This window comes from Hyaena hyaena, unplaced genomic scaffold, assembly GCF_003009895.1.
Source record: "Hyaena hyaena isolate Hyena2069 unplaced genomic scaffold, ASM300989v1 scaffold_864, whole genome shotgun sequence".
Classification (NCBI taxonomy): domain Eukaryota; kingdom Metazoa; phylum Chordata; class Mammalia; order Carnivora; family Hyaenidae; genus Hyaena; species Hyaena hyaena.
This window is the reverse complement of record NW_024081497.1, coordinates 501,731-517,979: the sequence shown is the minus strand read 5'-3', so window position 1 is coordinate 517,979 and position 16,249 is coordinate 501,731. Positions and strand designations below refer to the sequence as shown.

General features: G+C 34.0%; 1 long non-coding RNA gene across 1 annotated transcript in view; it reads left to right on the top strand.

Annotated features, from left to right (window-relative positions):
* Positions 1 to 16,249, top strand: part of LOC120222330 — a 39,346-nt gene that overhangs the window by 19,300 nt on the left and 3,797 nt on the right. Inside the window, exon 2 of the long non-coding RNA XR_005526021.1 lies at positions 9,029 to 9,101. This is a non-coding gene — a long non-coding RNA (uncharacterized LOC120222330). The remainder of the gene's footprint in view (positions 1 to 9,028; positions 9,102 to 16,249) is intronic.

The following is a 16,249-nucleotide window of genomic DNA, read 5'->3' as shown; positions in this document are numbered from 1 at the left end:
CAACAAGCAAATTTCTCTAAAAATTACATTTGAGTGGATCTGAGAAGAAACCTTAATTTCATAAAAACATACCAAGGAATTTATACAGTTGGGTAAAATTTGAGTTACTCCTTAATTATGGACAGTAAACTTCATGTGTTATTCACCATAACAGATGAAAAGAGTTAAAGTAGTATTTTAGTACAGTAGAAGACAGGCATGCTTAAAAATATAACAGGAAAATAAAAGTACTTTGTGTTAGTATTTAAGGTTAATATTCTGAATCGAGAGTAACATTAAATTTTATATTATTACTGACTTTATTGTTGTTTTGAGGTCTCATATATACTCATATAACTAAACATGATGATCAGTTTTGTATTATTTGATTCCCAGTGCAGTAAGAAACAAATACCATAAGGAGAGTTACAATTATGTTAACTCTTCCATAAATCTAGGTTAGCCAAGGTTTAAACCACTGTAGGGAAAAGCCACTACAAAATAATATTAAGGCTCAAGGAGAACAAATCCCAAGGGTTAGTTCCCACTAGGAAGAATAAAAATTTGCAGTGGGTTCTGGGAAGTTCAATTATAGCAACAGACAACAAGAGGTTTTCAGCCAATCTGAAACTAATTCAGTATGTTCTGGAGGAAAAAGGCAGTTGCACAGATAACATCAGTTTGACACTGAAAGTTTTGCCTTAGGAGAGACACTAACAAATGGGCTTTATCATTTGAGCTCCAAGGAAAGAAAGAGGATAGTGATAAAGAGAGAAACAAAGAAAAGGACAAAATTATATTCTATCATGTTCATACTGTACAGTGAATACAATAAGTGTGAACTATGTGGATAATTTAATGAACACTTGATATGTTTCAATTATTACAAATAAGAGGCAATAAAAATAAATCAAAGTCATTAGAAAAGAATCTCAGGAATATCAAAAAAGAATAAAATTAAAGTAAGATATGTATTCTAAAAGAAAGAAACGAGTGTCTGCTAATCAGTATCATGACAGTTCTTGTTCAATTGTGTCTATGTTCATATCCTGTGTGTTGTGTGTCTCTGCTATTTCTCCTTGTCCTAAATTTGCCCCGGATCTGTGATGGCAGACATATAGAAATATTTAATAAAAGCATAATAAAAGAGAGCAAATATTTTAAAAAATAGTGGGATGCTATAGGAAAATGAAATTTTAATATTTATAATACCATGAGCTCCAAATATTTTGAACTTTTCCCAATATGCTTTAAATGATATCAATATTATGAAAAAATACCACTTTTTAATTCTATTAGGTTGAATATTTTACTTTTTTTAACTAACAAAAAAGGGAATTTCGTAAGATTTATTCTAATACCAGTTTAACAATTCTATTCTACACAATAAGATGAGTAAGTACATAGCAATTTCTAATCTTTTAGCTGTTGTTTCAATGATTGTGAAATAAGTTCACTAGTATGCATGGACTTCTCTAATACCTAGAGAAATCTTAGAAACTTCTTAGGTACATATATTGATAAATATTTGCCCTGATCTAAAACTATATGTTCACCTGCTTGAAAAACATAAACCCTTCTTTCCATTTCAAAGAAGGGATAAAACATGTTATATTTTCTGAGAAAGAAGTCAGAGTATTTATAAAATTTATTACAATGAAATAATTTTATATGGATTAATAAGCTTTTTCAGTATCTATACTTAAATGCCATCTCCTATGAAAATAAGACTATATCATTAATTAAAATGATATTTCTGAATTACAAAATTTTAAAGAGTAAAGTAGTGTTTATCCACAGGGACACAGAAGAATTACAATTCAATTTTCATACTTGTATAGAAAGCCTAGAGAAAATAACCTTCCATATTATGTTACACTTCTGAATATATTACATGAAGCCTTGATCACAAAGTCTCATATCATTAGTTACTTTAGGGCAGAAACTTTCTCTTATGCTTAACCCCTGCTGCCTCGTACAGTAAATCCTATTAGTTATTGGTAACTGTTTAAATAAAATAATGGATATTTGGCATATCCAAAGAAATAGCCTGGGTTTTTACCTTATATTTGATAAAATATAAAAACTTCATACTTTGAGGAAGTTTCACTCTTAAAACATAGAATATACAAAGCCACTGTGGATTATTGCTCCTTTATAACCAATAAGAAAATCCAGATAATCTACAATATCATAAATTACATTGAACTTCAGCCAAATGAAGTCAGAAGAAAATCAAGGAGACTAAATCCCAAAGTGACAAATCCCTCAGAGGAGATCTAGAACATACAGACTACTTCATCTCTGGCAGGGAGTGGGAGGGAGAATAAAATCAGTTAAGGCAAAACCAGCTAATATTTTAAAAAAGTCCAGAAGGTCAAATATGATCAATTTAGGGCAAGGATTCTCAATTCAGGGGAATTGTGTGTCCTTCAAGGGATACTCGGGAACATCTGAACACATTTTTCGGTTATTAAAGCTGTTGTGGGATGTGAGGACACACCCTTGTATAATAACCTCCCACTCTTCCTCGAGTGTGGGTGGGACTTTACAAGTTAGAAACTTGACTTTTTTCTAACAAAAACTATGGCAAAGGTAATCCGATGTCAGTCCCCTGACTGTTTCATCCCATAAGACTGCATGCTAGCCAGGGAGCAAAGGTCTCTTTCTCTACCTTGCTGGCTTTAAAGAAACAAGCCTCTATGATGGGAAGACTGTATCAATGGGGCCATGTAGCTGGGAAGTGTAGGTGGTCTCTGAAACCTGAGGATCTTAGTCTCACAACTGCAAGGGACTAAATCTATCAATAGCTATGTGAGCTTGGAAGAAGATCCAGAGCCACAGATGAGAACACAGACTAGCTAACATCTAGACTGCTTCCTTCTGAGATTCTGAGCAGAGGACTCAGTGAAGCATGCCTAGATTTCTGACCCACAGAAACTGAGACAGTAAATATATGTATTAGTTTAAGCTCCAACATTTATAATGATTTGTTATGCAGTAAGAGAAAAGTAATATAGAGTACTACTGGCATCTAGTGGGTAGAGATCAGGGACTTTGTTAAACATCCTAAAATGCACAGGATTGCCACTACAACAAAGAATTATCTGGCTCCACATGCCAATGATGCCAAGATTTAAATAGTGTGGACCAGGAACGTTCTCCCACAGCATCACCTCTGCCTTAAAAGATGTGCCCTTGTAGTGATGAGCTACAAGGATGGGACACATGACAACTGCTTTCCTTGTACTCCTCCTCCTCTTCTTCTTCTTCTTCTTCTCCTTCTCCTTCTCCTTCTCCTTCTCCTCCTCCTCCTCCTTCTTCTTCTAAATATAGTTTATTATCAAAACCACACTGAGACACCACCTCATGCTGGTCAGAGTGGCTAAAATGAACAAATCAGGAGACTCTAGATGCTGGAGAGGATGTGGAGAAACGGGCACCCTCCTACACTGTTGGTGGGAATGTAAACTAGTGCAACTGCTCTGGAAAACAGTGTGGAAGTTCCTCAAAAAATTAACAATAGAACTCCCCTATGACCCAGCAGTAGCACTGCTAGGAATTTACCCAAGGGATACAGGAGTGCTGATGCATAGGTACACATGTACCCCAATGTTCATAGCAACACTCTCAACAATAGCCAAGACATAGAAAGAACCTAAGTGTTCATGTACTTTTCTTTTTAAACCAAAAACCTTAAACTGATGGAGAAGAGGCAGCAAACCTTCACTAACATTTGCTTATAAAAAATTCCCTGCTTCAGGGGAAGGGACAAAAATATATATAAGAGATATAGAAAATATTCCATCCCCCAGGACTCAGGCATTTCCGATGGGAGAGGCTTACAGTGAGAGAAATGGGTACAAAATCCTTGGGGTCAACACTGCCCCAATTCAAAGGAGAAATCTAATGCTAGGAAGGGACAAAAAATTCCTGCCCAGAAGCCACCACAGAAAGACTGCTGGCTGAGAGGAAGATGTGGAAGGCATTATCCACAGGACCAGGCTCAGAAGATCTAAGATTGAGGTTTGTGGTGGGACGCCTGGGTGGTTCAGTCGGTTGGCCATCCGACTTCAGCTCAGGTCATGATCTCGCCATTCATGAGTTTAAGACCTGCATTAGGCCCTGTGTTAACAGCTCAGAGCTTAGAGCCTGGTTTGGATTCTGTGTCTCCCTCTCTCTCTCTCTGCCCCTCTCTCGCTCATGCTTTGTCTCTTTTTCTCAAAAATAAATAAACATTAAAAAAAATTTAGATTGAATTTTGTGGTAAACTGAACAATAGCCCCACAAAGATATCCACAGCCTAATTCCAGGAATCTGTGAATATCATACTGGGAAAACAGACCTTGCCTATGTGATTAGTAAGCATCTTTTGATGCCAAGATTATTCTGGATTATTCCAGTGAGTCCAATGTAATGGCAAAAGTCTGGAGTCAGGAGGGTTGAGCAGAACAGAAGGTATTTTGATAGGAGTAGAGCCAATGAAAGACCTACAAGCCAAGGAATGGAGATGTCTTGAGATTCTAGCAAACACAAGCAAGTGAATTCTTCGTGAAAGACTCCAGAAAGAGCCAGCCCCATGGCACCATACTTCAGCCCAGAAACATGAAGTTTAGAGTCTGAAACTCCAGAATTGCAATTAAAAAAATGTACATTGTTTTGAGCCACTAAGTTTGGGATAATGTGTTGTATCAGCAGAGGAAACTAAACTAGTTGGAGCAGAAGAACCCAGGGGTGCCTGGGTGGCTCAGTTGTTTAGACATCCAACTCTTGGTTTCAGCTCAGGTCATGATCCCACTGTTCATGAGATTGAGCCCCACGTCAGGCTTTGCACTGACAGCACAGACCCTGCTTGGTATTCTCTCTCATTCCCTCTCTCTCTAGCCTCCACTGCCCACAGAGTCTGTCTCTCTCTCTCTCTCTCTCTCTCTCTGTCTCTCTCTCTCTCAAAATAAATAAACTTAAAAAAAAAAAAAAAAGAAGAACCAAAGAAACCTCACCTGCCCCATCACTAGTAGGGAGTAGCCTTTTTGTGACAGAAGTGTTTCAAGGACTGGTAAGAGTTGACGCTGTAGACCACTAAGTAAAACACTAGCCCCCCTGGCTCCACACTAAGCATAAGGTAACAAAAGGAAGTTGATGGGTATTATGATTCCTACATCTTTGTCTCTGGACTGGGAGCATGACTCTTAGGCTTTCTTTCATCTAGTAAGCAATGTTATTCGGGAGACAAGTTTAGTAAACGAAAGCTCTCTGTCCTCTTTTCTTTATTGAGTTAAATCAGTTTTTAATGTTGAAATTCAATCTTTCCACATCAGTGCCCATATTGAAATAATATTGGATTTATTTTTGAAATTTGATTGTAGTGTCATATACCTAATTATAAGTATTTAGAATATAAACTCTATAAAGTAATCAGCTATAGCAAGATAAAAATATGATTGAAAGATGAAATTATGTTTCTGAAATGCCAAAAGTAGAACAGTTAAATATTTAATTTTCCTGTGAATTTTATAAGCATCTTTGTATATAAATACAAAATTAATATTTCCCTTTCATTATAATACAAATTTCAAATATTGTTTTAGAAAGAAATCCTTTTCTCATGTGTTTACTTCTCTAGAGTTAATTTAGAATTTCTGTAAAGTTTTAAAACATTAAATTATTTGACAAAAAGAAACTTCTCTGGGAAATTGATCTTTGAATTTATTGCTTTTTTAATGTATCTTACTATTTTTCATTTGTTTCATTGATATTTTGTTAATTTATAAGCAAAAATTTGCTTTGATGCTATATAGTTTTAACTATTGATATAATTTAGCTCAATTCTCACATATAGAAAATCAAAACTAAACCAAAATAATAAAGTGGTTTGCCTTTTATAATATAGCTGATCAGTAAATGAGTCTACATTTCTTGGCTCACAGTCATCTTTTTCTACAGCATCATGTTGCTGTAATTTAGAATTTTATTATATTTTTTAATGTTTATTGATTTTGATTTTGAGAGAGATTGAGGATGCACAAGCACAAGTGGGGTAAGGACAGAGAGATGGAGGGAGAGAGAAAATCTCAAGCAGGCTCCAGCTGTCAGAACATAGCCTGACATGGGGCTTGAACTCACAAACCATGAGATCATGACCTAAGCTGAAATCATAACTCTGTAATTATAATGAAGTCATATTAGATGTTAAAACTTCTCCTAAATATATGTTTTAATATCATCGAATCCATACCTATTTGAAGGTACCTATTTGATGGCTACTCTATGTGTACTAACCCAAATACTCTTTAAATTTATAGCACAATACACATGATATCCATAAACTTTAGTGCTGCAACAATAGATGGAGAAAACTTTAATTCAGAAGAAAATATATAGCAGAATGGTATAGAAATGTAGAATGGTTGGCTTACAGTATTATAACACAGGAAATCATTTTTTAAGCACATTTTCCTGGTAACACTTAAAAAATTGGTTATTTATAGTAAGTGTTTAACAGAATCCTGCTGTGAGAACATGAACCATTGATATTATTTATATTCAATCTGGCTACTCATGCTGTCTTATAATTAGCTTGTACATGGGTTTAAAATTGTTGCAATAATTGAACTGAGAGTAGGAGTTCACTGAGTCCTTCATGATCATGAAAAAGCTTTATCTGTAATCCCAATTATAGGGTGATGACATCATTGAGATAATGAAAAATAAGTCACTATTAAAGATACATAATGATAATTCTGATTAGAAAACAAATGTGCCCACTGAAAATTTTGAGAGATTGCTTTATCTCCATTAAAGCATCTTTGCATTGAGTGGCAGTGTTTTGTTTATTGTGGCAATTTAAATGATTAAATAGTCACTTGGGTTTGTGTTATTTACAGTGTTAGTATCTGTTAACAATTCAAATGATTTAATAAATCTCAAAATCTGCTATGGTTTGGATGATCAATGATAAGTCCATTATCCCTTAATCAAATCTGATTCTGTACATAATAACAATTAAAATGTAAGTGCTATTAATTTCTTTAATGCAAATGCTATTTTCAGAGGTCTCTGTTTAACACTGAAATAAAACATCATTCAGTGTTTTTATATGAAGAGAGTTTTAAGTTCTATTTTGAGAAAAAGAAATCAAGTGAGCTTGTGTAATAGGTAACACTGGTTATATTTGACTAAAGAAATGCATTGCTTTTGGCTCAGGTCCTCTAGAAAAGGAAGGCTTTTTAAATCGTGTGTGTGTGTGTGTGTGTGTGTGTGTGTGTGTATTTAGAGAAATGACAGTCTTTCCGCTCTTACTCATCAAGCCTGTGTGCCTTTCTCCATAATTCAACAGTCCATAACTGCCTGTTAGCACACTCGCAAAAATGAAAGCTTTAAAATAGTAAAGCTTTTATACATACATGATTATTCATACATGATTATTATATTTTCATAATTTCCTAATGGGTAGGCCTATACCAACTTATATGGCTGAAATTAAAATGATAAAGAATGGAAATTGAATGAAACTAAAATTATTGTCCAATATCTTAAAAAGATAAATAAACAATATCTAGAAAAACTGTACCTTAAAAAGAATAATGTCCATGAACTCACATTTGAGGTCATGTAAGAAAATATGATGGTAGAAAAGTAAAAATTCCATCATGATTGGTCTCTTCTTTCTCTAATATTACAACTTTAAGATGTAGAGGTGTGTGTGTGTGTGTATTTTTATGTAATATAAGTGTAAATTACGTAGTACTTTTAATGTATTATATGTGTGTATTATAAATATTATTTTCATAGACTTTGATATTCAATAGGGCAGATATGGGAGCCCTAGAAGCACAGTTAGCATAAAGGAGAGCATGAAGAAGGGAACTGAGTTCAAAATTCCCAACTAGCATACTGAGTGTTGTCTTAATCCTTATACTCCAGCATGATTTATAAATCCAACTTAATTTGGGTAAGGTAAATAAACACACATCCACACACACACACACAAACATACACACAGAATCTCAGTTTCAGCACTGTTAATATTTTGGTTCAGGTAATTATTATAGATAGAGATATATATGTTGTATATATTTTAGTAAAATAGATAAATGAAATTTAATATAAATGATCTTTGATTAGTAAGATTACAACCATTTTTTCCATATGTTTCTTTCTATTTGCTCTTGAGTTTATTATACTGAATATTTATTACTTTAATAAGTGTATATTTAATAACTTAGGGATATGTTTGCAAATATTTCCATGTATATTTATACATAATATATGAATATTTTTATTTACAATTAGAGTGGTATGAATTCTTTTATTTTAATCTTACTCTTATTTTAGTGTGGTATAAAACTGAAGATTCAACTAATAAAGCCAAATTTTAAAAATCATACTAGTGAAGAATGTTTCCATATCAGTGTCAATATCTTTTTAATATTTATCTATTTTGAGAGAGAGCAAACGTGTGTGCAAGCGGTGGGGCGGGGGGGTGCAGAGAAATGGAATGAGAGAGAGAGAATCCCAAGCAGGCTCTGCACCATCAACAGAGTGCGATGTGGGGCTCAAACTCACAACTGTGAGATCATAACCTGAGCAGAAACCAAGAGTCAAATGTTTAACCAGCTCAGACACCCAGGTGACCCTCAGTGTTAATATTTTTTACTGAAGCATATACATGCACATGCACGCACACACACACAATTAGTATATTGCATAAAAAATGTCTGTATTGTGCATTGCAATATTCAGAATTAAACTATTTAAGAAAGTTTAATATTAATAAAAATACAGTTTTTACAGATGGATTAATGTTTTATATTACCTTACATTGCTGCATTACTTTGAATCCAAGTTGATTGATTTAAATCATTTATCTTCTAACTTGAATATTGCAAGGTGATGATTTTTTTCTAACATCAGCACTGACATCATTTTCTTTGATATGTTTTTACAATAATTGGAAATAAAACATGTACATTAAAAAATCAGTTAAAATTAAAAACATTTTATTGCCAAAAATAGTAAATAAATTAATTGTATATCTTCAATTTGACAGATAATGAAATAGTTTTCAGCTTTCCCACATCAGTGAAAAAGGAGTACATTCATTGCAATTTCTTTTTACATTGGTAAGTTCTGTCTAACACTTGAGGAGTGTTGACTCTGCTCCAGGCATTGTTCTTAGTGCTTTCATTTATTAAATTATTTAGTTCTCTTTACCTCTCTAGGAGGTGGGACTATTCTTATCTCCATTCTACAAATAGTAAAATTGTACCACAGGCACTAGTGTTAGTCACTGGAGCAGATGGGACTTCAGACCAGACTGGATGTTTTTAGTAAGTGCCCTTGTATCTTAATATTCAATTGTATGTTAATATTCAATAAATGTTCCCGAAGTATCCCCAGTTTTTCAAAGAACTTTAGATACACTCATACTGTTGTATTTGTTTAAACTGATATTAGGGTATTCAGTATGTGATTATTATTTTGCCTTTGGCAAAATATCAAAGTATAGGAATCTATCTTTGATGATTAGCTTTATACATGTTCAAAGAAATTTTGGATCTTTCATGTTCAACATAAACTTTTGATGAAAGATCTATGTTCTTGGACATGCCTCTACCTGATTACCCACATAACCTGGCTCTCCCTATATCTTTCTTGATAAACTAACCCACATGCCACATTTTGCCTATTCATTCCAGTCTGGCTTAAAATCCAAGAATCTAGACTTGCCTTCTCCCACCATTTTTTGGTTTCATTGATCCATTTTTTTCACCTACTCACAAAGTTAACAGGTTAAAGCAATGTGCTCTTGACAAATCTTATGATTTAGAGTTCAATTGACTTGTATATTTCACTGTTGTTGTTTTTTTAAATAGCAGGTCTAATGATTTTCAACATGCCTATTCATATGAGTTGTAGCTCATATTAGAGTTTACCTATAATTGTACTTTGACATATGTGAATTGCTAATCATTTTAAACAACTACTTTGAACTAACCAAACTTTTCTTCTTCTTCTTCTTCTTCTTCTTCTTCTTCTTCTTCTTCTTCTTCTTCTTCTTCTTCTTCTTTCTCCTCCTCCTCCTCTTCCTCTTCTTCCTCTTCCTCTTCTTCTTTATTTATTTCTGAGAGAGAGAGAGAGAGAGAGAGACAGCTTAAGTAGGGGAGGGTCAAAGAGAGAGGGAGATACAGAATCTGAAACAGGCTCCAGGTTCTGAGATGCCGAACCCAGGAACCGTGAGATCATGACCTGAGCCTAAGTCCGATGCTTAACTGACTGAGCCACCGAGGCGCCCCTTCTTTTAATTTAATTATTTTAACCCAACTTTTAATTCCTTGTCAATATAATGAACATGTACATTTTTCATATGTCCTAGTTCCTGGTTAAAGCCCTTCAACATTAATTTTCTTCATGTTACCTGAACCCTATTATTGCCATGATGTTTTGACTTTGCTAAGAAGGCAATAAGTTACTTGTAATATTTGAGGGCTAAAGAAGACCTGTTGAGCTGAGTCTAGAAAAAACAGAATTGTTTTCAACAGTTCATAAAAAAGTATTACTGGATCTAATTTCAAAATGAGTCCACAGTGTGATAGAGCATTTATAATTGGTAAAACACAGGTTTTACTTGGCTTTTCATTTTTCTTAGAATAATTGCATGTGTATTATAATATGTATGTTATATTTAATCATTGAATATAATATGTATATACATATTTATATGTGTATATACACACATGCATTCACATGCGTGGCTTACTCATATAAACTTTTCATCTGGCATCATTGCTAAATAGCTGAAAATTTATTAAAATAAGTAAGAATCTTTTGCATTTTCTAAGGTAATATTATCAAAAATCTGTGAAAATAATTATGTTGTTCCTTTAAATTCTTAAAACATTTAACTGTTTTTCTTGCTTTATTGAGCCAGGTGGTATATCCACTACAGTGCTGAACAAAAAATCATGATGGATAACATACTTTTCTGTCTCAGAGAGAGAAAAATCATTATTTTAACATTAAATATAGTTTGCCATGATTAAAGTACCCTTACATTTTGGGGCACCTGGGTGGCTCAGTTAGTTAAGCATCCAACTCTTGATTTGAGCACAGGTCACAGTCTCACAGTTCACAGTTCTAGGTAAGTTCTAGCCCCATCTTGCTCTCTGCACTGTCAGTGTGAAGCCTGCTTGGGATCCTCTCTCTGTCCTTCCCTGCTTGTGCTCTTTCTCTCTCAAAATAAATAAACTAGGGGCGCCTGGGTGGCTTAGTCGGTTAAGCGTCCGACTTTCGCGTAGGTCATGATCTCGTGGTTCGTGGGTTCGAGCCCCGCGTCGGGCTCTGTGCTGACTGCCAGTTCAGAGCCTGGAGCCTGTTTCAGAGTCTGTGACTCCCTCTCTCTCTCTGACCCTCCCCTGCTTATGCTGTCTCTCTCTCTCTCTCTCCTAGAAATAAATAAAATATTTAAAAATTTTTTAAAAATTTAAAAAATAAAAAAATTATATTCCTAATTTGCTTGAAAAACTTGATAGATTTGATTTTTGTAAGTCACTTTTTGTATATTTCTTGAAATAGTCATGTGATTTACCTCCTTGTGTTCTCATCGTGAACATTAATTAATTAATCAATATCAATTCCTCTACACCTAGATGCTGGTGTATTATCTTTGAACATACTGGTGATTCACTTCATTAATATTTTGTTAATGATTTTTGTTTCAATGCCTAAGAGTAGAAAAGGCCTGTAACATTTATGTCAAGATGACCTTCTGATTTGTGATGCAGAGTATTTTCTCATTTTCTAATCTCCAAGAATTTTTTAAGACAAATATTTCTTTTTCTTAAATGTTTAGTAGAACCTACTACTGAAACCACTTTGCTCTCAGTTTCTTTGTGGAAAAGATTTCAATATAAATTCAATTTACTTAATAGATAAGCAGTTTATATTTTCTTTTTTGATCTGTTTAAACAATTTCATTTTTCCAGAAAATGTTCCATTTCAGCTCTTTTTTCAAGTATATTGCCTAATTTTTGTCAAACTGAATTAATTTTATTTTCAATGTTAAAAATATATGAGCTGTTCTCTTAATTTATGACATTGATCCTTGGTACCACTTGTTTATTACTTTAAATATTAATCTGTTTAATTAAAAATTTGTTATTTTTATTCCCTGCAAAAGAAAATCTTATTTTTCCTTCTGACACTATCTTTTTTTCAATTTTATGCATTTTATAATATATTTTATTTTGAGAGAAAGAGAGCACATGCATGAGCAGAGAAGATGCAGAGGGGAAAAGAGAAAGAGAAAGAGAGAGACAGAGAGAGGGAGGGAATGGCAAGCAGACTCTATGCTCGTGCAGACGCCAATATGGGGCTTGATCCTTTGACCCTGGGATCATGACCTGAGTTGAAATCAAGAGTAGGATGCTCAACCAACTGAGCTACACAGGGGCCCTATATGCATTTATTTCTAATTTTTATCATGCCATCTTTGAACCATGTATGATTTGAAAGAAATGCTTCAATTTTGGAATATATTTTTATTTTCTACTTACGTTATTGTTCTAACATAATCTTATTTTGAGTAGAGATCACACTAACTAGTACTTTATTTCTTTGAAAACTATTGAGATTTGCTTTATCGCCGGCAGGTGGCTAATTCAGTTATTGTTCCACTTGAATGAATTAATGTTCAGTTGATGGGTTTTAGTGGCATATATCTTGATATGTTATATATGTTAGCCAAATCTCCACTGTCCTTCCTATCTGCCTATACCATTAATTTCTAAAAGATTTCTGTTAAGACTTTATTATAGTTATGGATTTTTCTATTCTTATAATTTCATCAGCCTTCACTTCATATATTTTAAGGATATGCTATTAGGGGAAACAAGTTTGCACAATTAATCTTCCAGGGTTATAAATCTATGTTATGTTTCTGAAGTGGCCTCCTTTTTAATAGTATTGGTTTATGTCTGTCCAATATTGATGTAACTACACAATTTTTATTAGTGTTTACTTGGTATTTCTTTTCACATCATTTTTTATCTCAAACTTTCTAGATTCTTATATAAAAGAAATATTTAAGCTACATATATATAGGCTTATTTTTATCAATCTGACAATCTTTGTTCATATTTTGAACAGTTTTTGCCTCAATATTTATTATCTGGTTTAAATATAGCATCTTAGGGTTTGTTGTTGTTTATGTTTGCCCCTCCAGTTATATGATCTCATTTTTCTCCATCTGTGCATGCAGTTGAGTTGATTATATTTTATTATTCTACTTTGAATTATTAGTCTGGGTATAAGAAAGACTACAATTCTGATCTTTCTATCCTGCCATTATTTACAATATTACATTAAATTTTGTGACTGTGTGTGTGTGTGTGTGTGTGTGTGTGTGTCTGTGTGTGAATGTGTATGTATATGTTTTAGAAAGAATAAGTTGGGTAGTATTAGGCTGACTAATAGAGTCTCCTAATGTATTTCAGTGAATCTAAAATGAAAAGGATGTTTCATGATTTTCTCTGGAGTTCTAAGGAATTAGATACCCTTCATGTGCCTCTGGTCCCATTAGATTATCGGAGCCTTAGGTTAAGAATACTAGATGAGAGCTTCAACGATGATAATGCTTAAAAGATCCTAAATGAGTATCAGCATGACTTTCACCAAAATGAAAGGTTTGGAAAATATAATACCTTCCTACAGGTCTAAAATTTTATTTATGTGATTATACCAGTGTTTCTCAGAGTGCCCCCTTTATCATCTGGGACCTTTTTAGAAATACAAATTACTGCTGACTCCCTGAACTAACTAAAGCAGGAATATTGTGGTAGACACCAGTAATCAATGTGTCAGTAAGCTCACCAGGTGATTCTGATATTCTGATACCCTCTAAAGTTTGAGAACCACTGTCTTAGAGATTTGGCTGCATCAGCAATATATATAGACCTACAAGTAGAAACCCATTAAAAAAAGATGTTTGAACAGTGTCCTTGTGGAAGACATAGGAGTTTACTACCCACTGGAAACCAGGATAGAAGAGATCAAGTCCAAAAATTTTGTTCCTTACATATTTTGTTGTTTTGCATAAATCCCCAGTTTGGAATAACTCCAGAAGTCAAAAGACTCAGTTGGCTCAGTCTAATTTATAAATAGTCTGAAATTTTTTAGAGCAGTCTAGAGTAGTTGAATAGACCTTTGGTGTGAATGAGGTGGCTAACACCAGGTGACACCATTCAATGAAGACATTTAAGGTTGGTCAGTCTGTCTGTATTGAAATATACGTAATGTCTACAAAATCAATGTTAGTGATCTGCTAAACATGGAGGCTTCCTTGAAAACTGGAGCCATGGTTTATTTGCATTTTTAACCAGTGACTTGAATGGTGTCTGTCATAAGAAAATATGCAGAGATTCAACTAAAAACAGAAATGAATGGCTTCAGTCTTTTTATTAGGTACAATTCTAAGAAAAATTCCTGGGTGAAAAGATTGATGGTAACTTGTCTCATAAAATATTTATACCCACTGAGAAACCCATCATTGATTGGGTATATATTTTTAAAAGATCACATTGCTAAAGTGTGGGAAATGGAACATAGGCCAATATTTGAATGCAAATAGAAAGATAAGAAAAGAATCACAATAAATTCACTTAGAAAATTACACTTTGGATATAGAAAATCTTGTTTAAAATCTATCTAAAATTGATGGAATTAGTAAATAATATTGGCAAAATATAGTAGGGATTGCTAGTTGAATTAAATAAAAATATTAACCCCTATAACATGGAAACTTGATGGACGTTTGATGCTATTTTAATAGATAGAATATACAGAATAGGAAGTAAATTTGGAGTTGGAATGATACTACAAATAATAACTTCATTTTGGATAAGCTGAGTCTGAGGTTTCTTAGGACATCTAGTGCAAATGTTAAAGTAATGATTGATTATTTGCATTCAGAGGTCTGGAATCATTGACATAATAATGTCCTAGCAATGAATGACATTGCCTAGGAATGTGAAGACAAGAGATTTCACAGCTGAGCCTCAATAAAATCCTACATTCAGATGCCAAGTAAAGAAAGGTGATCGGAAAAAGAAGTGATAAATAGTATAAACGGGAAGAATTTCCACTAAATGTAGGGGACTGATATAGACAGAAGACGTATTTTTTTTTTTAATCTTTTATTTATTTCTAGGAGAGAGAGAGAGACAGCGTGAGCAGGGGAGGGTCAGAGAGAGAGGGAGTCACAGACTCTGAAACAGGCTCCAGGCTCTGAGCTGGCAGTCAGCACAGAGCCCGATGCGGGGCTTGAACGCACGAACCGCGAGATCATGACCCAAGCGAAAGTCGGCCGCTTAACCGACTAAGCCACCCAGGCGCCCCGACAGAAGACGTATTAAGAGGCAAATATTTGAACACTGAAAGACAGCTTAGGAGAAGGAGAGACTAAGTGTAGATGACTGTTTCATGAAAGTTGCTTCTAAATGAAAAATAAAATGGCAGCAGGACAGGTAAATTACATACACACACACACACACACACGCACACACACCCATAATGGGAGCATTTATGGATTCAGGAAACAGAAAAGATCACCAATAGTTAAATAAATTCCTCAGTCATCTAAATAACACAGTGAGTAAAACGATGAAATTATAAAAATAAATCAGAAATCATTGTTTGCAAATAAAAAATAAGGAAGATTAGAATGGTTTTAAAACGTCAAAAGCTGTTTATATACATACAAAAAAATCTAGAACCTAAGGGGAAAGCAAGAATAGGTACAAACACTCAGAATTAGAAATGAAAAGGGAATAATACTCCCTGAAAGAGGAAATTGAAAATACTATAAAAACACTTTAAAAATTCTTATCCAAGTGAATTTTAATATCTCATTGAAAGAGATGATTTCCTGCAAAAATGTAAATCATTAAAAACATATCTCAGGAGGGATCCAAAATCTCAACAGATCTTAGCAGTGGAAGAATTTGGGACAATCATCAAAGTACTTTTTTCCAGGCATTCATCCAAAGGGATATATTCAGCTGTATTCATGGGTAAAGTATATCACTCTCCCAGGAAAAGGAAAGACATTTCTGATATTTATATAAACGATACCAAAGCATAGTCTTCTTGTTGTGCACCTCTTGCAAACAGAGGTGCCCACAACCTTTTGTGTAAGACTAACTTCTCAGGATTGTGTAGAGAATAGCCTGGAAAGCCACAGTGTCTACCTCCAGAACAGGGCGATTCTGTTTGC